This window comes from Buteo buteo, chromosome 9 (assembly GCF_964188355.1).
Source record: "Buteo buteo chromosome 9, bButBut1.hap1.1, whole genome shotgun sequence".
Taxonomy (NCBI): Eukaryota; Metazoa; Chordata; class Aves; order Accipitriformes; family Accipitridae; genus Buteo; species Buteo buteo.
This window is the reverse complement of record NC_134179.1, coordinates 21,537,087-21,561,598: the sequence shown is the minus strand read 5'-3', so window position 1 is coordinate 21,561,598 and position 24,512 is coordinate 21,537,087. Positions and strand designations below refer to the sequence as shown.

The 24,512-nt window shown below is 39.3% G+C and overlaps 1 protein-coding gene and 1 long non-coding RNA gene across 7 annotated transcripts in view; one reads left to right on the top strand and one right to left on the bottom strand.

Moving 5' to 3' along the window:
• Window positions 1–24,512, top strand: part of PTPRK (protein tyrosine phosphatase receptor type K) — a 417,854-nt gene that overhangs the window by 142,525 nt on the left and 250,817 nt on the right. The window lies entirely within an intron of this gene.
• LOC142034423 (uncharacterized) lies at window positions 3,327–4,409 on the bottom strand. The gene is made up of 2 exons (XR_012651646.1): window positions 4,239–4,409; window positions 3,327–3,959 (listed from the first exon to the last, which is right to left on the bottom strand). It is a non-coding gene; the product is annotated as an uncharacterized LOC142034423 (long non-coding RNA).

Sequence of the window (24,512 nt, the reverse complement as noted above, 5' to 3'; positions counted from 1 at the left end):
TTATTGCTTTTAAATAATCCATTTGTATGGACTTAACATTTCCTTTTACTTATGGGATTATTATTATTGCTTTTAAATAATCCATTTACTTGCCTTTCTTTAACTGTATTATGTTGAGCAATTTATCTCTTTTTTTTTAAATTATTTATTCATTTTCTGACAAAACATAGTACAGTTTATTACAATAGCTTTAGTGGATCAAACAGAATTTTTGTTTAGCTTCGTATCCTGTCTCTGATGGCAGATAACAGCGGAAGCTTGTAGAAGAGTTCACGAACAGGACAAACTCATGGTCATGCCTCCCCCAGAATACACTTCCAGCCTTGAGCCTATTTGTGGTTCAAGAACTTTGAGCTTAAGAACTGAAGTAGTGCCTTTCCATATTCCTGTTAGTCCATGTGGGGTTTTTGGCAATGAGTTAAGCTTCTAGTGTCTACAGTGAGTATGACATGAAATTCTACTGTTAATTCCCCATTAGGACTGTTCCCGTGTGTTTCTCCAAGCATGAGGTCTGTAATTCTTCAGTTGTCATATTTTGCACTTGGGGAGTTTCGGCAGTCATGTAATGGTATGAGCTGTCTTATTTCTCCTGCTAGCAAGGCATCTGCATCTTCTATTCTGCTTGTTTAACATGTGGATGAACTGTCAAGGGAAAGGGTTTGATTAGAGAATCCCTTGGGATCAAGGATATGATTTGATTTTGATCCTTGTCAGTTCTGGAATCTTTTTTTTATCACTCTGTTGGAAATACGCCACCTTTGACCTGCCTCAAGTTTGCTGCAAAGGAAAAATATTTTGGGATTTTTGTTGTTTAAACTTTGTAACTGTCTGGGGGTTTTGTGTCTCTGTTGTCTGTGTTGGTTACTCCTGTAACTCATTAATTTATTTTAGTTGAGATATTTATTCCTATCTGAATGCATTGTTTTGTCTAATGCTTCTTTTCTTTTCCCCAAGTTCTCTCCTGCTTTGCATAGTAGGAATTATCCAATTGCTGAGGGCTGTCTCTTCCTTTCTGCTTCAGTCACAGTCATTTTCCACTTCTCTTGCTACCTATGTCATCCTTTTTGAATTTGGGTTTTTGTTTTGGTTTTTATTTGTTTGTTTTTGAACACTGTCTCCCAAAAGTCCCTTGACCACAGGGTCACATCCTTGCTTAATTACGTGTCCACTTTGCAGTCTGAACCATGGGCTTTCCAGTTTTGGTTTTATATTACATCTCTCTGGTTTTTGTAACCTTTGATCAGAAACTGATAAAGAAACTCTTAACTTGGAACTGTAAATCCCAAACTTGTAAAAAATGAATTATTTGGTTTCTTTATGGTTCTTTAGAACTTCATTATACAGTAATGATGCTCAGTAGTTTAACAAAGAGGCTGGCTAGGATACCAGCTTGATAGGAGTGATGGTTACACTTGGAACTATAGCTAGCAAAGTAAAAATACTGAACTGCACCAAGAAGAAATTCTTTTATCAGCTCAGGAAGACTAATGATGCGTGACTGTATCAGAAATAGTGTGGCCAGCAGGAGTAGGGAGGTGATTGTTCCCCTGTACTCAGCACTGGTGAGGCCGCACCTCGAGTCCTGTGTTCAGTTTTGGGCCCCTCACTACAGGAAAGACAGTGAGGTGCTGGAGCGTGTCCAGAGAAGGGCAACCAAGTTGGTGAGGGGTCTGGAGCACAAGTTTATGAGGAGCGGCTGAGGGAGCTGGGGCTGTTTATTCTGGAGAAAAGGAGGCTGAGGGGAGACCTTATCGCTCTCTACAACTACCTGAAAGGGGGGTATAGTGAGGTGGGTGCTGGTCTCTTCTGTCAGGTGGCTGGAGATAGGACGAGAGGAAATGGCCTCAAGTTGCAGCAAGGGAGGTTTAGGTTTGATATTAGGAAAAATTTCTTTACTGAAAGGGTTGTCAGGCATTGGAACAGGCTGCCCAGGGAAGTGGTGGAGTCATCATCCCTGGAGGTATTAAAAAAATGCGTAGATGTGGCACTTCAGGACATGGTTTAGTGGGCATGGTTGACGGTTGGACTTAAGGATCTTGAAGGTGTTTTCCAACCTAAATGATTCTATGTGACAGTCTTGGTTTTGGCTGGGATAGAGTTAATTTTCTTCTTAGTAGCTTGTACAGCGCTGTGTTTCAGATTTAGTGTGAGAATAATGTTGATAACACTCTGATGTTTTAGTTATTGCTAAATAGAGCTTATCTTAAGTTAAGGATTTTTCAGTTTCCCATGCTTTGCAAGCAAGCAGGTGTACAAGAAGCTGGGAGGGGGCATGGCCAGGACAGCTGACCCAAACTGGGCAAAGGGATATTCCATGTTATAGAACATCATGCTCAGTACATGACTGGGGGGAGTTGGCCAGGAGGGGCGGATCGCTGCTCTGGCATCAGTCAGCAAGTTGTGAGCAACTGCATTATGTGTCACTTGTCTTTTCTTGAGTCTCATTTATCTCTTTTTGTTATATTACTTTTGATCATCATAATTATTATTATCATAATTATTATTATTTAATTATTACTATTATTATTATATTTTACTTGAGATAAGAACGGTTTAATAACTAAACCCATGAGTTTTACTTCTTTTTTTCAATTCTCCTCCACATCCCACTGGGAGGGGGGAGGACTCATTGAGTGGCTGCGTGGTGCTTAGTTGCTGGCTGGGGTTAAACCACGACAGTGACCATTTTAAAAAGTGCAGGAAAACTGTAGAAAGCCAAATAATTTTCTTGCTGAATTGTGAATCCTGATTTGTATAATGAATCTGGTTTTTATTTTAATATTGATGGTTTATAGGATTTATAAAAGTTGAAATTGCTCAAAGATCTTGGAAAGTTATTTTCCTGGATGAACTTAAAACATCTTTAAACCGTAATAGTAGACTGAAGATTCACTAATGGTGTGTACAGTTGGGCCACATGCCAGATAAGGTAGGAAACAGATTTCTTGTGAAATATGAGAATTTGTTGCCTTTTTGGATATCAGATCACTATTCGAAACTTGCAGACGTGTGAGACTGTAAACAAGCTGCATGCAGAAAAGTTTGGGAAAGCAGGGGATTAAATTTGATTTAGTCAGTTGATATAGCTGAGAAAGGAAAGCAACAAGTGGAATGCTAGTGGAAAGTACAGAAGTACATAGAGCCTGTATAAACTGTGTAGAATTGAGTTATAAGGCAACTTAAGAAGAAAGCCACCCTCCCAAACTCCCACTTCCTATTTATAAGACCTTGACTGTATATGGTCTCTAACGTTGAAACACCATGTAGCATCAAGAAAATCCAGATCCAGAGAAGGTCTTGAAAAAAAAGGAAGCATTCCAAAGGTCTGATATTTTCAAATGATTTTATTTAAAATATATTGGAATACAGAAAATTACTTAAAATAATATCAAAGACATACTGGATGAATAAAATTTGGAACTAGTGTAAGTTTGTTGACTAAATAGGCAAGAATATAATATAGAAAGTGTTACATTGAAAATTTTAAGAAACATTGATAAGCAGCCAACCACTTAATGTTAAAACTTGCTCTGTAAGTCTTGGATGTTGAATTGTGAGACAGTGAAAGTCATCTTGTGGAAATCTCAGCGTGAGCAAGAGAGTTGAGTGCCAGAAGAGCAGTCTGTAGCCATGCATGAGACGCAATGCTCAAATAGGCTAAGTTTCTCTGGCCTGGAATAAGACACAGTTCAGGGGGATATGATAGAGTTCTGCAAAACCATCGCTGGCATGAAGGGGAATCCTCTTCCAGTTCAAGAATTAGGGACCTTTTTGTTCTGGTGGGGCAATGTTGTGGTTTAAATTCAGCTGGTAACAAAGCACCACAGCTGCTCGCTCGCTCTCCCCCCCCCCCCCAGTGGGATGAGGAGGAGAAGATACGATGAAAGGCTTCATGGCTTGAGACAAGGACTGGGACCGGTCACTCACCAATTATGGTCACGGGCAAAAGACAGGCTCAACTTGGGGGAAAAAACAGAATCAATTTAATTTACTGCCAATCAAATCAAAACAAGGATAATAAGAAGTAAAACCCAAATCTTAAAACACCTTCCCCCCACCCCTCCCTCCTTCCCGGCTCAACTCCACTCCCGGTTCTCTCCACCTCCTCCCCCCGGCGGCACAGTGGGACAGGGAATGGGGGTTGGGGTCAGTTCATCACACGTTGTCTCTGCTGCTTCTTCCTCCTCAGGGGGAGAACAACTCGCTTCCCCTATTCCAGCGTGGGGTCCTCCACTCACCTCCATGGGTTGCAGGGACACAGCCTGCCGTCTCGCCACGGGCTGCAGGGACATCCACCTCCTCCCCCTCCTTCCTCGGTGTCTGTATAGGGGTTTCTCTCACATCCCAGAGGCGCTACCACTGTTGCTGATGGGCTCGGCCTTGGCGAGAGGCGGGTCCGACTTGGAGCTTCTCACAGGAGCCACCCACCCCTGCAGCCCCTCCCCTGCTACCAAAACCTCGCCACACAACGCGAGACAGGGAGCCAGACTGAAGAGAAGCAAACAGAGGTGAATCACACAGCAGGCTGTAGATGCATGAAAGTCTCTGTCAGAAGTAGCTGTTGTGGATGTCAGAGGAGTATGTAGGCTTAAGGAGATGCTGGGCAAGTTCTTGAAGAGAACTATTAGAAATCAGTAATTAGGCAAACAAATCCAGTAAGTCTCATGAGCTGAAAATAGCTGGAGGAGCAGAGAATGTTTTGGGGGGCTGTCGTGGTTTAACCCCCGCCAGCAACTAAGCACCACGCGGCCGCTCACTCACTCCCCCCATACAGTGGGACGGGGGAGAAAATAGTGGAAAAAAAGTAAAACTCCTGGGTTGAGATAAGAACAGTTTAACAGATCAGAAAAGAAGAAACTAATGATGATAATGATAACACTAATAAAATGACAACAGTAGTAATAAAAGGATTGGAATGTACAAATGATGCGCAGGGCAATTGCTCACCACCCGCCGACCGACACCCAGTCAGTCCCCCAGTGGCGATTCCCCGCCCCCACTGCCCAGTTCCTAAACTAGACAGGACGTCCCATGGTATGGAATACACCGTTGGCCAATTTGGGTCAGGTGCCCTGGTTGTGTCCTGTGCCAACTTCTTTTGCCCCTCCAGCTTTCTCGCTGGCTGGGCATGAGAAGCTGAAAAATCCTTGACTTTAGACTAAACATTACTTAGCAACAACTGAAAACATCAGTGTGTTATCAACATTCTTCACAGACTGAACTCAAAACATAGCACTGCACCAGCTACTAGGAAGACAGTTAACTCTATCCCAGCTGAAACCAGGACAGGGTCACAGAGAAGTGATGTGCATTCCTGCCCTGTTCTTACCTTTCCTTATGACCACTGTTAAAGAAAAGATGTTGGGTAAGTAGACCTTTAGCCTGAACTGCTAAGGCATGGTTAAGTTTTATACAAAGGGCAAAGGCCTCTTTTATAGCGGCCCCCCCAAGTGGATGTGTACTTTAAATTGTTTCTGTATTCCTAGGCAGACTAAATGTAATTTTTATATTCTGTGGTTACCTAAACCAGTCTGTTCATATTCTGTGGAAGTTTTTGTTCTGGCTGAAGAAGTGAGGACTTAACTTCATCTGCCACTACCAGCCCTATGCCCATTTCTCTTGACTCTTTTCCCCTTGTCATCTCATTTCAGTCTAACTTGGGGAGCATATTTTTAGACTTTTAAAAACCGGAATTTACAAATTAAACTTTTTAAATTCTTCCAGTTTCTAAGGATTCTCTGCTATTCTAGCAGAGATATAAAATTGTTTAGTAAAAAGTGTTAGTAAAAGGTTGGCTAGCTTTATAATTAAAGAAAACTAATATTTATTAAACTGAGACAGCTTCTTTTTTTTTTCCTTAAACTTGCAGCAGCTTGTGTCTGGTAGGTAGCATAAGTCACTGAAATGCTCTTTGTGTAGGTGCATCATTCTTTAGCACTCCTTTTGTGGAATAACTCCTTTGGGGATACTTTGTGGCTTTTAAGAATTTCAGGTGACTGTCCATAAGCTGTTTTGTTCCTAGTTCATTAATACACAAAGAAATGGCTTATACATCTGTTTGTTTCTTTTCCTTCTTTCCTCCATAGTTTTCATGAGTTAAAAGCACTTTTAACTGTCTCACTGCTTATCACTATCACTAATGATTGAAAATTGAACCCCTTTGGATATATTTCCAAGCAGGAATGACGTTGCTTTCATGTCAGAAATGCTTTGTAATCCCCTAAGTGTTCTCCTTCCTGACTGTTACTTGCTAGACAGCACTTAATCAAAAGACTTTCTTTCTTTATACAGTTTATTGAAGAGTTACTCAGAGAAATGCTTTTTTATAATGAACTTTCTTATTGCTTCTCCAAGACTTGTTAGTACAAACAAAACACCATCTTTTTCTATCTGTTAGGATAAACATGAAAGTCTGCAGGCATATCTGTCACATTTCTGTCTCATTTCTTCCGAGATGTTTATCAATTTGGTGAGGACAAAGAAAGATTTAAGTTCCAGCAGAGTGATTACCAGCAACATTTTAATAATTAAGTTCTGTAGAACACAAAGCACTTAGAGCTCTCAAAGGACTTCTACAAATACTGTCTCATTCCAGTCTTCAAACTGGAAAACCGTAGTGCACAGAGTGAAAGCGAGCGTTGCCCAAACAAGCCCCGTCATGGCTGAGGTACCATCCTTCAGGTTTTCAGTCCCACCTAAGTATTGCAGATTTCATGGATGCTCTTTCTTTTTTCTTAGAAATGACAACTCTGGTTTTGACTATTAGTTAAGGTCTGTGGCATCGTTTCAGCAGGGTATGTTCTGCAGGCTACACACAATGTGCTTTTTTTCCATCCAGAGTTAGTTTATTTATGAGCACATGAAGTTCCTGAGGGATAAGGGAATGATGGTGATATATGCTGTTGTCCTCTCCCTTGTCTGTTGTGTTGTGTGTGTCCCCCCCCCTTTTTTTTCTTCTTTTTTTTCTTAACTTTTAAATTGTCATATGGAGATGTGTATAATAGCTTTACTAGCTTGGTGGATTTGATTTTTGCTAGCCTATTTTGGAGAATCCTAATTTGTTTTGGGGTATGCTACATCAAAAAAAGGCAAATATGATAAAGTAGTATCAACGAATTTTTACAATTAAAACCAGGGAGATTATTGTTAATCAGGTAAAAATTGTCAGCCTTGTCAAAGTCAGTGACCCAAGTTGTACTTCTCCATTGCAAGCAGAGACCGCTCTGCCTCCACAAAACACCAAGAACTAACTTCCAGCAGGGATGTAGAAGAAATCACTTTGGACACCTTGGTTTTTACAGTCTAAGGAACTATGGAGACTGAGCAATCACTTATGTTGCTCTGTCCTTAGTCTGATGCTGTAGAAAAAATGAATTTGCAGAATTTTAAAACCAAAGTGTTCGTATGTCTAAAAAGAAAATTTTAGTAATAATGTAGCTCTTTAGAAAATAACACATTTTTCTATGTTTACTCCTTCCCTTTTCCTTTTAAGTTTTTCAACACTGTCTTTTCCACTACTTTGCTTTCTGTGACATTACAGTCTCTGAGTAGCTTTCTTTTGTTCTACCATGTTCTGGGTTTCCTTTGCTAAATGTATGATCTGAACTTAAAAACTAAGGTAGAAATGTCATACTTGAAGCACTGGAGTATTGTAAGGAACTGCATTACTATATGTACAAGATGTTCAATTCTCTTTCCATTGAATAGCATAGTGTCAATGAAGCTGATGAGCATTTTGTCTTTTTTCACTATTCCCTGCAAGATAGTGGATATTTTCAGGGCAAGGTGATGAAAATTTAGTAGGTGCTTGGCATTTCCAAAGGCAATGAAAGATTTGGAGGTTAATGTGCTCTATGAGCCCATATTATAAATTATGTTTAATTACCCAAAAGTCTCAGGTGGAAAACTGACTGGCTGTAAACTCATGAAGACTTACTTTGAGATAAATATGTAATATCTTTAGCCAGTGTTTAATTTCTGATGAAATATATGTGTCTTTAACCTCAGCACTCTACCAGGAAACATTCCACACATCAGCAAGGTGGTATGCAAATTTTATATTAAGCTTGATTACCAAGATTATGAAAAGCCTGTAGCATTCCCCTCCCTGTCATACAGTAGGCACTGTCAGGCAGGGAGAAAACACTATTGCTAATCAGCCACCTCGGAGTGCCTAATTCAGTTTTTCAGAAATACAAGATTGACTTAAATCATGGTGTGTAAATAAAGAACTTCTGGATGGTTCCTTTTGTCAAGATTTTTCTTTTTTAGGATTTTTGTCTATAGTTGGAAAGTATGATTGCTTGTTATGCAAGAAGCTCAGATTTTGTCATATTTTTATCAGCTTCTGCAAGATCTTCTCCCTTTCGAAGAAATATTGCGAATATCACACTATCAAGGAGCTGGCAATGATATACTTTTCCACTCGGCTGTTCTTTAAAACACTTTTTTATTCAGATGAAGAGTGAAATGAATGAAAGAGGGTTATGGCAGAAATCAGTGATACATGCTTCAAGTAGATGGTTAAAGGAAAGCAGAAGTTGATAATACTTTATCTCATTTTACAGGTTCTGAAAAGGTTAAGTAATGAATTGTGCTCTGTTAGGGGTTTCCAGACTATCCCTAAGTGAAAGTAAATAAGAGAAAAAGTGTAATAGTGCAGTATTGAATTATTATCAAAAAGTTCACTAAAATCTCTGCATTTCAGAAATTGGGCCTTGAAGAGTCAGGGTCTTTGACTTAAAAGTCTGAGCTCATCAATTCATCACTGATAAGATGTATTGTTAGGTAATTTTTGCTGTGAAGCATTGTATGCTGCTAGTTGTGTGGATTTTCCCTGACACAACCCCCTCACCCCCAATAATGCATATGTTGGAAAAAAAATAATACTGACAATTTAGCAGCATTTTAACTTTCTTTTTGTCCTTTCCTGCCTTTTATTATTTAGGGCAAGATGAAATGCTCTAGAATAATTTTTTTTCTTTTTAATTCTGTCCATACCATGCTACAATGTGTTGGTTGTTTTGATGGTTTGGTTTTTTTTTCTTTTTCTTTTTTTTTTTTAATATTTTTTCTTTCTAATGCTAAATGGTGAACAAGCCTGAGGCTTGGAGTAAAGTCAAACAGCTTTCTTCATCCAGAGTAGTATGTAATAGGAATCCCATGTCGACTGGTGATATGACCTCCTCATAGGGAAATGAATACCTCATATCTTTGTAATTCTCACTACCCTGTATGTACTTCTTTTCTTTAGTTAAACTTTTTTTGAGGTGACATTGAAAAACCAACTGAGATGGTTGCTCTGAAGGAAAAAATATTCAACATTCCAAGATGAGGGAAGAAATGTATCAATTACTTTGCACTAGGATCACATTCTGATCAATTATGCAAGGTTCATGTATTTAAACAAATAAACAAGCAAACAAACCAGTATGGTTGAATTTTCCCCTTTGCCCAAAAGATAATATGAAGCATTTTAAGACTCCCCCACCCTCATTGGCCCCTTCTGCCAGAGTGAAGTAAATTATACCCCTATTCTGGATATGCTGAAACACCATCTGAAGTAGAATAATTTCCTGGCTCTAAGGTAGTGATGGGAAGTTTGCAAACTAGTAATTGCCCTGTGGGATGCAGGGTGATGGCACAGTCAGGCAGATAGTGCTCTGGGCTCAGAGCCAGGAACTGTTGCATTGTAGTCTTTGCAGACATACTATTTTCTTCTTTGAGAGCTCTCTCTCTCTCTCTTATTCTTAGTCAGTTGTGAAGCTCCTTCACTATTTTCTTTAAATGTCTTTATGTGCAACTCCCAGAAGGTTTAAAGAATTATTATAAAACTTGTTGAAGTGGATTACTTCAAGTAAAGTACTTTGGCTACCTAGAAGAAGCTCTGCACAATCCTGTGAGCCAGGCTGCGTTTTTTCCTGGTGTTTTGTTTTTGGTGGTTTGGGGGGTGGGGGTGTTTTGTTTTTGTTTTGGTTGGTTGGTTCTTTTGGTTTGCAGTGGGTTTTTTGTTTTGTTTTGTTTTTGTGGCCTTGTAGTCTTCTGGAGTCTTTTGCATGTGGTCCATGAGACCTTTTTGCGTACCATGCATTTGCTGGAATAGGTTCTGTAGCTGTAAACCTTTTTGGTTTTAAGGTTTACAGTTGCTCACTGAGGTTTCCTTGATGCAAACACCAGGATTACCACATCTCTGCCTGTGTCTCAAATAAGCAACAGCAAATGGAAACTCAGCCCATAGCTTGTCCTCTGTGTTGAGCTAGGATAGTGCATTAGTGCTTGACAACTGCAAGACAGAGTGAAGAAACATTTTCCACACTGGTGGAGGGGGCAGATTGTGTGAGCATCCCTGCTAATAAAGAGCAGAGGAATTCATGGGGTTGTGGCAGTGTCACTTTACTGTCCTGCTGCAGTGTGATGATCATTGTCTTTACCAGGCTAGTGGTGTGTGCCTGTTTGGTGCCTATGTGAGTTCTTACCTTTCGAAATTTTGTAGCATCGATTTCTTTTTCTTTTTTTTTTTTTTTTTTTTTTTGTGTGTGTGTGTGTCTGAAGTGATCAACTTTTTGGCTTGGATAACAAAATTGACAATTATGGCAAAAATGTAGTCTTTGCTATGCTTGCCAGGCATTGAATTTATCTCATAGGTTGTGTGTTCTTCAGTAGGTATTGTCTGTTGGAGGAAAATAACTTGACAGGTTTGGGTTTTTTTTAAATTTTATTATTGTGTTGCATGAGGTAACTGAAATTTCAGTGCTGCAGGTTTTTAATTCTTCAAGTACAGGAGGCACACATCTGTCGTGTAGGGGTAATAGATGTTTGTTGCTATTCATGGAATGAAATAATTTACAATCAAGGAAAGCATGTGTGTTCAATTTGAATGATTTTATGATCATATCATAGAATGGTTTGAGTTGGAAGAGACTTTAAAGATCATCTAGTTCTAACCCCCCTGCCATGGGCAGGGACACCTTCACTACACCAGGTTGCTCAAAGCCCCATCCAACCTGGCCTTGGAACACTTCCAGGGATGGGGCATCCACAACCTGTCTGGACAACCTTTTCCAGTGCCTCACCACCCTCATCATAAAAAAACTTCTTCCTTATATCTAATCTAAATCTACCCTCTTTCAGTTTAAAGCCATTACCTCTTGCCCTATCACTACATGGCCTTGTAAAAAGTCCCTCTCTGGCTTTCTTGTGGGCCCCCTTTAGGTATGGAAGGCTGCTATAAGATCTCCCCAGAGCCTTCTCTTCTCCAGGCTGAACAGCCCCAACTCTCCCAGCCTGTCTTCCTAGGAGAGGTGTTCCAGCCCGCTGATCATCTTTGTGGCCCTCCTCTGGACCCGCTCAAGCAGGTCCATGGCCTTCTTATGTTGGGGGCCCCAGAGCTGAACACAGTACTCCAGATGGGGTCTCATGAGAGTGGAGTAGAGGAGCAGAAACACCTCCCTTGACCTGCTGGTCACGCTTCTTTTTATGCAGCCCAGGATATGGTTGGCTTTCTGGGCTGCAGGTGCACATTGCCAGGTCATGTTGAGCTTCTCATCAACCAACACCCCCAAGTCCTTCTCTGCAGGGCTGCTCTCAATCTACTTATTGCCCATAAAGGCCCATAAGCCTTCAAAATAAAATATCTATATTGCAGCCTTCCTCCTGCACTTTCGAAGTTCTGGAGGAGGAATGAAATATTAGGGATTTTGTGGTGGCATTCAAGTGGTAGTAGTCTTGAGCTGTAACACAGAACAAGAAAAGAAGCAATAAAAGAGAAAGAGAGAGGAATAAGTGAGAATATCGTACCTTCTATCTGCCAAACTTCAGCAGCAAAATGTATCTAGTGTGTGTGTGTGGCAACTGATTGCTGCCCTTTGAGCAATGTGTTGAGCATGTGTTATGCTCATATCATGTAACTTTGGGTTTGATCATTAGTTTAATTGGTTGGACCTGATTAATTTCAAAATTTGTAGTTGACTGGTTAACTTCAGAATTGGATTTAATCTGAAAATAAAAAAAACAAAACCCAAAACCTCACAAAAACTGAAGTCCACTAACTTTGTGGTCTTTAAGGCAGGAATGGAGACAGACAATCTTTCTTTTCTCTGATTTTTTTTCTTTCTTTCTTTTTGTGAATTTAAAGGCAAACTCACATGCTCAGCCTCTCACATGCGAGTGAACCCGTGTTTCTCACCCCCACGTTCTCTACCAGGCTTAGGTGATTACTGTAAACTTTCTAGCCTTCACAAAATGGAATAAGAAACAGTTGCAACCTGCATATCTCTCTCTCTTTTTTTTCCTGCCTTTTTTTAGAGTTGTATTACCTTTTACATTACCTTTATGTCACCCTTGTGTGTCTGCATTGCCGATTGGTTCACTCTTTCAGAGGTTTTGTAAGTTAAAGAAAACACGAAGCAATCAGTTTCAGCTAGTGTTGTGTTTGAATTGCCATGTTGAACTTAGGTGAATTGAACTTTGGCGCTTCTCTAACTCTGGTTCATTACAGTGCAGCCACTGGGCCGTGTGTCTGGAGAGGAAGCCAAGGAGCAGTGAGGTCCTCCCTTAATCTTGGACTTTCTTTCAGAAAGGCAGGGAGGGTGGGAGCACTGTGGTCCTTGCTTCCCTCTCCTGCTGCACTCATGGTTGCAGACAAGAGGACTGTGATGCTTGTTCTCCCCCTCCCACTGCCCCTTTTCCAGGCTTCCCAGCTGCTGTCCTTGGAAAGGGTCTAGGGGAGGTTGGTGTCTGTCTTCCCTCTGTGCTGGCACACGTCCCTACCCTGCTGTGTAATCAATCGATTGCAGGCTTCCAGTGTGATATTTGGTCTACTCCTTTGTCAGAGTGAATATGTGCTGCCCTTTATGCTGTGCTTGTACTTGTGAAGAACATGCAAACACAAAGAACGTCATGTTTCTTGAAAACAAGTAAAACAGTAATTAATAATAATGAATAATAATACCACCAACGAAATAAACCCACTTCCCTTTTTCCATAACGGTAAGCCAAGGGGACGACAAGTTCCTGTTACCATGTTTCCAGTGTTTTTTAATGTAAATCTTAAAAGTGGGGTAACAACCTGTTGTTTGGTTTTCTACTGCTCTTAATGAGAAGAGAGTGAGCCTACCATATTGAACAAATTTCTCTTCTATATGAACTGAATTATTAAACTGTTTTGTAAGGTACTGAAAACTGTGGTAAGTTATCGATGTGGTGATGTGTTTTTTTTATACAGGTTAAGATATCAAGCAGCTTGCAATGCATTGTAGTCAAATATGCAGGCTGCAAAAGAATATTTTCTGTCATAGATCTTGGCAGGAGACCGGTTGGTTTTTTTGTACAACTTAACATAGAAATCATGCAACAAAGCTGGAATTTGCTTGGCTGGCATCTTTGGTCCTGGACATAATTATGAGATCTTAACACCACATATATATTTGAACAATGAAAGGCAATACAGATTAACAGCAGCTGTCTGGTTTTCCATAAAGAGCTGGAACATCACATATACTTATCTCGGTAGCATTGAATTCAGTCTGAATTACATTGCTCAAGTGTTGATTTAGTACTAATTTGTGCAAAGTATAACATGTAGTATAACCAATATTTTTTAAAAAGCTATGTGAGTAGTTTCAGTTTTGTGTTTGTCTTAATTCAGAAATCCTAATGAAATAGAACACGGCATGCATTTTAATGTATTATTTGTTTACATATGTTAGATAAATATTGCATAGCTTGTTGAAACAGAAAAATGTGTTAAATGGGTATTTTGTCACAACAAAGCAGTTAAACTAGACACACATACACTTTCTTTGGCTGGAGCTTTACGGAACCGTCAGATTCAATATATTTGATAGAACTGCACCCCAAACTAGAAAGGGGTTGTTGTTTTTTTTTTCATTTTCAAAATTGTAACACTAGAGCTTTCATTTTCCAGAAATGTATCTTTTCATTTTCCAGAAATGTATCTTTTCATTTTCCAGAAATGTATCTTTTTTCTTCTTCTTTTTTTTTTTTTTCCTTTTTTTCTCTTGTCAAGGGTATTACCTGACAGTGTACCTGAAAAATGTGCATGTTTCAGGACCTGTTGACTGGGGTCAGATCTGTAATGGGGAGGTCTACTGAAATACAGATATCTTCATGCTTCTACTTCTAAAGTTAGAGAGTGTTTTATTTTGAGCATATGTATGTCTTGCTCATTCCCAGAAAGGAGTGGCAGGATCAGTAGTACAGGCAATAACCTTAGTTTCTTTTTCTTTGAATCTGAAAATGTCAGTGTAATCCAGGTACAGATATTCTTAATAACCACAGAGGGTTATAATTTTACTCAAAAGTAAAGTCATAACGAAGGTAAGGAATTTTCTTTCCAGTTTAATTAGATTGTTAGTTAAATTGGGAAAACTAGCTTGTCCATTTTCAAATCCAGACTAATTTTGCTACATTAAGTCTACCGTAGTGTTAAAACCGGTTCTGCAAGTGCTGCGTATGGCTGAGATTGCAGAGCAGTTTCCCTGCTACAGAACACCTCTGAAGCAAACTCTGCAGAAACCACACTGGTAGCTTCATTTAACAGCCAATATTTGGCTAATGCATTCCAAATCCTTGTACCTTCGCAACAATCTTTTCTGGTAAGTTTGAGGAAAAAATACTTCAGGTTGTGCCAGGATGAGGGCAAAGCACAGCACCTGAGAAATAAGTTAATTGTATCATTTTGCACATGCTGCCTCTTCCCCTCAGTGCTCTTTGGCTTCCTCCCTGAGCAGGTTCTTGCTATATCAGTGGGGGGAAAAAAAATATCCAAAAAATAACTAAAAAATTGCAAGTCCCCCAAAACAAAGCCTAACCAAACCATACAGCAAAAATGAAGTCTTTGCATGCCAGGCTGGTGGGTTGCCTAGGGTTGCTGAAGAGTGTGATGCTTCCCAGTGTGGGTGTGGGAGAGGGGCCAGGGTTCTGTAGCCGGGAGCAAGGGCGGGGAAGGAGGGAGCGGTTTGGGGACCAGGAGGATCCAGCACTTTTTAGCCCATAGGTCAGCATGGTGCTCCCTTTGATGCTGTGACCTGCCCTCACTTAACCAGGGCTGCAGCAAAACTATCCTGGACTTTTAACTTGACGCTGCACTCGGCAAGCGAGCCCTATTGATTTGTGGGGGAACAAAAGGCTGTATTTCCATTTAAGATTGGGGAGGTTGTTTTCTCAGGGGTGGTTGGGAGAAGCAGCGCTGTTTGGAAACGACTTGACTTTAGGCAGGTCTCCAGCCTTTGTGTTCGGGAAGGGAATTTTTTGAACCCTTAACAAATGCAAAATGCTGTAGGGCCTTTTTCTCGCAAATCTGCAGGCAGACACGGAAGGAATAAAATGCAGGGAAGGCTCCAAAAGCGAGCGTCAGGAGAGCGCAAGCTGCTGGGGCAGTCAGCACCAGAAGGCAGAGGCAGGGAGGGCGGTGGAAAGTTGTCTCTTCAGCTGCAGCTTCCTGGAGCTGGGACATCAGTAATGGGCAACAAATCTTTCTGGAGGCATTATTTAATGGCCAGTTAAGTTGCCTCTGGAGCACTGATGGTGACAAGAAAGTGCATGAGTATTTCTAGGGAGATTTTTTTTTTTTTGCAAAAATTGTTAATGATTAGGTATTTGCTTTCAGAAAATATATGTCAAAATGAGAGTAGGATCTGCTTCCTTAAGCGTAGTCAACAGGTTTAGTGTGTTTATCTGCCAAAAAAAAACCAAAAGAATTTGTGATTAATGTTTTTTTAAGTTGTAACAAAAAATCAAGTACAGTTTTCATAAAAATGGAAAACCAGGTCAATTTCAAACCATATAAATTGGGAAGTTTAATAATTTGAGTATTGTTTGGTAAAGTTGATTTATTCCAGAGAGGGAACAGGGCCAGATACCTCATGCCTCCAAAGATCACATAGGGCAGGTCTGCAGCTACAGATGGAACTTGCCTCTGTAAAATATGACCCTAAGCTGAAATGATTTTTTTTTTCTTGCACTTCTCCAAAAGTGCTAGGTGAAGCTAAAGCTGAATATCTGAAAAATGATCCAGAAAAACTTATCAAGCATAGAAGCTAGACTTCTGGTCTTCCATTGATAACACTCATATAGTTTAAAATCAGATTAGTTTATTAAAGAAAATGACACGGTTTGTGTTTAAGTTAAAATGTGGCTTTGCTTCACTTTTATTAGTTCAATTACTGTAATTTTAAATGTATTAAATTTTCATGGTGTACAAAGGAGCCTTATAGCAGATCTTAATTGCTTTTCTGAATTCTTTAGTTTCATATAAATATTGTGATTCAAGTTGATAAGTAATTTTTACCTATGTTATTTAATGTTGAGGTTTTTACAGGTGTTTCCTCCTTTATTTCCACAGTGATGATATTTAAGATATAATTATAAGTTTACAATTTAGAGCTCTAGGAGCTGTTTTATCTCTGCTCTAATATAGTTACAAAATGAAGTTGGCTGTGTAGAGAACAGGAATAAAATTCAGTTGCAAAACTGATACAGATTGCCTGCAGAAATATACTAAGTATTCAGGAAAGAAAGTTTTGTAGATTTTTTTGTGTACAATAGTTTCAAATAAACAATGAAGAAAGGGTGCTGAATGAGTCTGTAGTTTATATGCTATTCTGGTGTAAAATTTTTCAGGAAGGGATTGATATTCTTCTGACATTCTCCAGGGAGGATTTTCACACACCCTTTTTAAAATAAAGCTAGGATCTGTGGGTTTTATTAGTAAATCCAGATGTGATTATTAGTAAGCTTTAATGTTTTCACTTATTGTTGTTTCTTTTTTGCTAGCTCATGTACTTAAGCTTTGATTTTTCTTAGTATTAGGAAGACATATCAAGTGGCTGCCATTGAATGCAAGTTCCCACATAGCAGTGGGAATAGCATTTCCTATTTACTTACTCTTCTTGCCATGGCAGGTAGCAGTAATTAAAGGCATGATTGATACTGAGCCTATATGCTACGGCTGGCGCAGACCAAGGAAAACAGTGGTCCTGAAAACAAGTAACAATTCAGTTTGAACATGAATTGGTCTGTCTCTTCTGGTTAGCTGCAGCATCCTAGGACATGCATTTCCTGAAGTGAAATGTAAACAGTTTTTAAGAACTGGTCCTCAATAGCCGATTTAGATATTTTGTGCACCATTAATCTTTGTCATGTCTTGCAGGCATACATCCATCACTGAAATCAGCCCATTAAGAGTGTTTGGTAACACAGATTCAGTATCTACATGCGTCACTGCAGCAGCTCTAGGTTGTCAGTGTTACACAAAAGAGGATGAGGTCTGTTAAGTGAGCAGTGTACTATAAAGTTGAAGATGGTTTGTGTGGACTGTGTTAAAAGTGGTCTATTGGCACCTTCCCAGTGAAATCAAACCTGACGACTTAGGTGTATATAAGCCCAAGTCAGCAATAAAACACAGCCAGAATGCAGTACAGCATGACCACTGACAGACAACTATAGCCATACAGTGGAACTGCAAATTCAAGAAGTCCCCAAAGTCCGCTGTGCTAACCGTGTTCAGCTTCTCGCATTCAAATTTGTAACACAGTCAGCAGTTCCAGTTTGCTTAGCATCGCAGTGGAGGTGGAGACATGGTCCACGTTACACCCATCTTAGGCCCTCAAAGGACTGAAATACAGATGCAGTGAGCACAATGCACAGCTGGAGAATAAAGGGATTATTCATAATACTAAGGCAACCTGCATGCTGAAGATTTTTGATAGACATGGTGTTAACTTAGCATGCATTTTCATACAGTAAACAATGAGATCTTTTACTTGAAAACAACACGATGAGTGTATTTTATATGTTCAGCTGCTACATGGAACTGGAATCCGTGGAGAAAAGCTAATACTGCTATATGTAATGTCATATTAGCAGTGCTGGGGCCTAACATTTTTGGTGTCTTCAGTGGTTATTTCTAATACAATAATAAAGTTCAATGATACTTGTTTGTATTAATCTACTACTGTAATTTCCCCAATTATGAACATTTGAGTCAAACTTAATTCACACTTAGCAGGTATATGCTTTAAACCACTTTGTAGTCTGGTGTGCCTATGTGCCTTTTGAATATGCACATATTAAAAATAGTTATCCTCCCAATCCAGATGGGGTGTTTCTGGGCTGCTTTCAGAAGAAGCTGACTTTGCAAGTCAAGGCCATATTGACTTGTTTCTACTTGGAACAAGTCTACCTCAGTAGTGCCCTGTGTGTTGTGGATTTTGTTGTTGTTCTTGCTGAACGGCAATTTCAGGAGAAAACTGAAAAATTCTCACAAGGCTGCAATTGCAATCTTTCATCTTAAAATCACTTCCACCAGAAATAAAAGATCATTACTCCCAGTGTGTAGTTATAGGTAGTGTACTATCATGTCATCTTAGTTCAGATTATTTTCACTTATTCAGGAGGCAAAGGCAGGAAGGATCTGAGATGACAGTGGTGCTAAACTGAGCTCATTGAAGCTGTGAAGTTTTTACATCTTGTCTGCCAAAGAGGCAGCTGAACTACAGTGAAAAAGCAATTACTTTCCTCAAGATAAAAAACCCTTTTGATAGAGATGTGGTTAAATCCAACTTCCTAAATTAATATGAATCATAGCAGTAAAAAGGTTCTGCATCTGTCTACATAGCTTTACTTGTTAGACATGTAATTTCTTATTCTCCCTCTGACTTCTTAAGGACAAGGCTGTGCTGGCCAATTCTGCATTATGTAGATAGTGGTGAACACGTAAGTAGATGCTATTGTGATGAATCGTGTGGAGTGGTTTATATTTGGTTACTCATAAGCACCCTCTATTGAATAGTTCTTTATTTGGGTATTGTAATTTCAAAATATCATATTTCTGTGCACGCTTAATTACTGGTTCTGTAAGAATGCCCTCACCTTGGACTTGTTCATGAACAGCTGTACTGAGTAACTGCATGTAGACAAGACTGTAATCTTTCCTGATAAGTATAAATACATATTTATCCAAGTAGCTGAAACTGTTAACAGATGGCAGATGGAAGTAAAAACATTTTGTGTGTGCTGCTCCTTCTTTCTGCTTTCTTCCCTCCTCCTCTATTTGGGGAAACCAGAGAGAGAGAATTATCAGGTGTTCTTGAAAAGTGGATGTAACCACTCTGCCAATGAGCTTTCAAACACTTTGCTTCCAATAAAAGAGTTTTAATGTTCTCATGCCTTTGCAGAGTTGGAAAATATTAAATAACAGGTCTGAGAAAGACATCATAGCAGCTCCTTGTCATCTCTTTAGAGCAGAACATAGATATTTGTAAGACAGAATGTCAGTCAGGATTTGAAGTGGTTTGGTTTTTTTTTTTTGTCCATTTGAATAGAGAAGTCCTTAGTTCTGCTGATGTTATAAAGATCTTGAAAACTTACTGTGCAGAACAGTGATTTTTAAACAATTTTGATGGAGTTACAGTATCTTGAAATCCTAGTTATTTTTGTAAGAAGATGAGGGAAAACCTTCCTTCCTTGCAGCGTATTGAGCAATACATTTCTTCCTTAGTTACTGTGCCCAAAGGGTCATTTTTCTGTAGCTTGAAGCAATTGAATGAAATCCTCTACAATTTTGGAAGCTTGCTCACTTTTTTTTTTTTTTAAACATCTGCCCCAGCAAAGAGCTAGGGACTTTTGTTTGTTTGTTTGTTTTCGAAGTATATCTAAGGCATTGGTCATTTGGAAGTATAAGTGCTTCTTTTTTAAGAAGCAAGCTTTGGGAGGGATTGAGATTGACAGTAATTTGAAAGGACAAATACTTCTGATATTTATTGCCATCTCGTTAAGTTAATGTGAGCTGCAGTTACTCTTAAAGCAAGTTGCATAGGGTTAGCTGTCAGAAGTGAGGTTTGGGAACCCTGTGGCTTGCATGTAGTTTTTATTTTTCTATTTCACTGAGGATTTGTTTGCTTTTTCTGAAGTGTTTCAATTTTATGTTACCTTATTGTTCTCTCCCTGTGATAACTCTTTTTTTCATTTGAAGTTAGGGTTAACAGTGAGTTAGTTATATGACACTGGATAAAAACGGTAGGAAACATTCCGTGATTTCGCTGCTCAGCTTCTTGCCTAAATTACAGCGCATCTTCAGTGAAGTTTTGCCATTGAAAGACTTCATTCACGCACTTTCCTCATGTAAAGAGCAGGAAACCTTGTGGGTAGGATCTGCAGGAGAGCAGTACAGACAGATTAAAACTGTCAGAAGACTGACATTTGGAGATTCCAGGAACTGCAGTTTGAACTGGAAACAATAAAATAACTTCACTTACTGAAGGAGTAGGAAGACTCTTGGGGCATGGTTGTAAAATGAGTCCGTCAAGCCTGCCTGAAGTTTCATGCAAGTTTATGAACGTGTTCCGCTCCCCACCATTCCCAGTGTGGGTCAGCCGGAGTCTCCTTGGCCCTGGACAGCTTCCCCTTGTTTAGTAGGGGAAATAGTATCTTGTCACAGGAAAGTATGAAGCTGCTTCATCTGAGATTTCAGTTTTGTTATTGCCCTGAGAAGGTGAACTTGTTACAATTCCAGTTTATTTAATGCAGTTGTTTCCTTCATGTGTAGACCTGTATTGCATGAACATTGAAAGAAAGCAGGGCTGGAGAAGAGGAGAGGGCACTTTTGCCAGTCCCGGAGCCATGCCATGAGGGCCTCTGCCCTGTTTGTGGCTGTGCAGGGCCACTGTTCCTGCTCTGCATGCTTTGGGACCTGTTGGACCAGCCAGCTGGTTTAACTCATTAGCCTGGCAGAAAAGCCTAACCCTGCAATAAAAGTCAGTAAAGCAGAGTTGCTTTGGCTTCTGGAAGGATCTGATGAGCTTTGATGCTGGCAGAAGGTGGGATGTGGACTGTGCGGGCAGGAGCAGTGGGATTAAGAGGGAAACCTGCCCTTGCTGATGGGAAAGTGCTAATATTGTCAGCTATGTTACCAAAGCTATCCAAATCTCGGGAAAGTAATAATTTTCTGTCTTTGAAGTGTGTGTCTGTTAATTTATTAGCCCATTTAAAACACTTTTACCTATCTGTGAATCCTCACTGTTTCTTAACATGATCAAAAGCTGAAAATTACAAGTTGTTGCAATACAGATACTCGTTAAAAACCAAATATATGAGGGATCTGAAAATAACCCTTTGAATAGCATCTATATTTTTTAATACTCCTTTACAGTGTTTTTGGAACAAGCAGGGATCTGTTCTTGGGGTTCTGAAAGAAAATGAAATGTTATTTCATGTGTTTATATATTAAAAACTGAGTATTCTGTGTTATCTTTAAAAAAAAAGTCACCTGTTATGTGTACTGTGTCACAGAGATCCCTTTAATTAGTCAGTGTCAGTCACTTTATCTTGGAGTGCTCACTTTCAAAACCTTGCTTACTGTTTAAATAGGCTTCACAATGAAGTTTGACTGGTTACTCTTAGAAATTCAATTTAAATCTGCTGGGTCAAATTGATACCAAATTGTGTATATTAGTCTGGAAAAATAATTTTTGCTTTATGTTTCTAAACGTAGTCTTCACTTTCCACTTTGATGCTCAGATTATCATTACCCTCTAGTAACTACCCTAATAGTAAACACTACTATCTAAAGATGGTTATTTAAAAAAAAATTTAGTTATTTAAATTATTTTTAAAAATAACCTGAAAACTTCTAAAAGCATTTGGAAGTAGCACTTACCATGTAGTAAAGACGGGGAAGCTGATATGGAATAAGCTATAATTAACAGCTGCTTCTGTTAAGTTTTCAAAAGGCAGCTTTAAGTACGTTTTTCATATTAGAATGTAAAGAGAGACACATCACACTGATGAAGCCATTTTGCTAAATATGGGGAAATTGCATTCGTGTTCTTTGAAGAATACATGAAGGATTGAAAACTAGAGTTTTGTGCTAGACAGCTGTTTTGTCTTCCTTGTCGTAGATGAGATGTTAAGTCCATAGTTTAGTTTAAGCTTCACTTGTGATTCAAGGAATGTTAGAGAATACAACAACTGAAAAGCAGCTTCTCTTGGGACCCTTCAGAGAAGTTGTTTATTATTAGCTACAGTATCTAATGACCTCTTATCATTGTGGCCTGTTGTTATACCTTCTCCAGTGCACAGCAGTTTTTATTTTGCTTCCAACCGTATTAATTACAATAATCTTTGTCATAGCAACCAAGTCTTACAATGTTTGGTTGCCAAGTGTTTTGTTAAAATGAAGATAAAGTACACTTAATTGGGGAATTTTGTTGTTGTTGTTGTTGTTAAAATGAAGGCAAAGCACACTTAATTGGGGATTATTTTTTTTTTAATTAGTGTGACTTTACATGAGAGTGGGGTTTTTTTCCCTGAGTCTTTTGACAAGCTCAGAATCTTCTGTTGAATTTGTCGGTTCATTTCTACTTTTTATTTCCTTTAGTAAAGTTTTAATAAAGGGTAAGATATGCAGAAGAGGAAAAAATTAAAACCTTCAAGAAATATTCCAGTAATATTCTGTCTCTGGAAATATTGGAAGAATCTTTTGCTCCTAAGGAAATAATTCATCAAAGGAGTGTAACTGGGTGCAGGGGTTCTGCAGGGGTTCAATTAAAAAATTGAGACAGCCCCATAAAAGCATGAAAATTGTTATTCACACGCACACCCCCCCCACACCGCCCCCCGAGAAACCCCCTCAAAAAGTGAAAGACATTATGAACCTGATTAGGAGGAATATTATCCTAGGACTGTACTCTTGACCTGGCCAGGATGGTTACTGTTAATGGGATATACTAAGCTAGTAATACTGGTACGTGGGGTAAATATTAAGGTGCAATGTGGAGAGTAAGGTTTCACTTCTATGAATGGTTATCCCTTGAGGTAACTAGTTGGGAAACCTACCAAAGAGAAACCTCTGTCTAGCAGAGGAAAATTCAAATCATTATTATCTCTATAGCTATTCCACAGGAGTGATCCTGTTCCATAGGAGCAGTCTCACAGGAGTGAGACCTTTCTACAGCAAAACAAAAAAATACATTGAAAGGAGCAGCTGAAAGGTTAAAGCAAACGCAGGTAACATGGAGCAACCCTCCTGTGTAAAAGAGGTCAAGAAGAATAAGTGTAAGAGGATCAAGAATATCCCAACACCACTAAAACCAAAAGCTGTTGTGATTTAAGACCAGAGTGAAGTGACTATTACAAGGAACAGGACATCTTTTAAACAGTCCAAGTCATGCCCTAATGAGAGTAATAAAAAAAAAAAAAAAAGGGAGTGAGGATGTAAAACAGTAATACACCAGGCCCTAAACTTTAATGACTGAAAAGGGGGGGGGGGGGGGGGGGGAAGTGATTTTTTTTCTTTGGTGTTGTCTCATCTCCTGCCCCCCCCCGCCCCGCCCCCCCTTCTTTCCTCCAGCTTTTGTTGCTGAGCACAATGTCATATGACATGGGATATCCCTTTGGTCAGTTGGGGTCAGCTGTCCTGGTCGCGCCCCATCCAAAGCTCTTGTTCACCCCCAGCCTACTTGCTGGTGTGGGTGGGGCAACGTGAGAAATAGAGAAAACCATGATGCTGTGCAAGCACTACTCAGCAGTAGCTAAAACATCCCTGTGTTATCAACACTGTTTTGGTTACAAATCCAAAATGCAGCACCATATGAGCAGCTGCAGTGGAGTGGAGAAAATTAATTCCATCCTCACCAAAGCCATTACAAATAGCTAGGACATCAATTAAGTGTACAAAAAATGGAGTATACTGAAGCCTTCATCCACTTTATGGAAATAAGTTGTTCCTCATAGATAGATCCTTGAGTTCCTAGAAAAGAATTGTGTGAGGAAATGTGTAAGGATGATTCAGTTGATATTTTCAGAGATTCAGTATGGAAATTTTTGACTAAAGGTTTTTTGCCAAGGCTTAAATTTGCTTGTGAAATATGTCAAAAAGACAACTTACAGGTCAGTTGCCTATAAAATAGGAAATTATGGGTAGGAGTAAAATTTGTGGGCATGATTGGGAAGGTGAAAGAAAAGCTGATACTGGAGTTTTGAAAAGATCTCTTCTGGAAGCAGTGCAGTTCAGCATCTTCACAAATGAATTAGAAAATGGATGGTTAAGCAAGTGGTAATCTTTCAGATCATTCAAAATTATTTTGGATAGTCAAAACTAAAATTGTCTACGGAGAGATGCAAGAGAGTCTTTTCCAGAACAAGAGTGAGGAAGATAAGTTTAGTAATAAAAATACTACAGAATAAATGATGGGTTTCAGGGAGAATTCCAACTAATAATTTGTATCTCATGATGATCATGGATGATAGCAAAGAAACTGTTACCAGGAGGAAAGAGCTATTGGAGTCATCGTGGATAGTTCTATGAAATTTTAGTGCTCAAAAAGGTAATCATAAAGAAAAATAGAACATTAGGAATTGCTAAGAGAGGAATAATACATAAAGAATTAAGCAGAAAGCATTATGGGAATAGTTCTAATAGCATCAGGTTTTGACTATTCTGAAATTTTGCCTGCCATACAGCTATGTAAACTGTGGGTTAAAAACAAACAAAC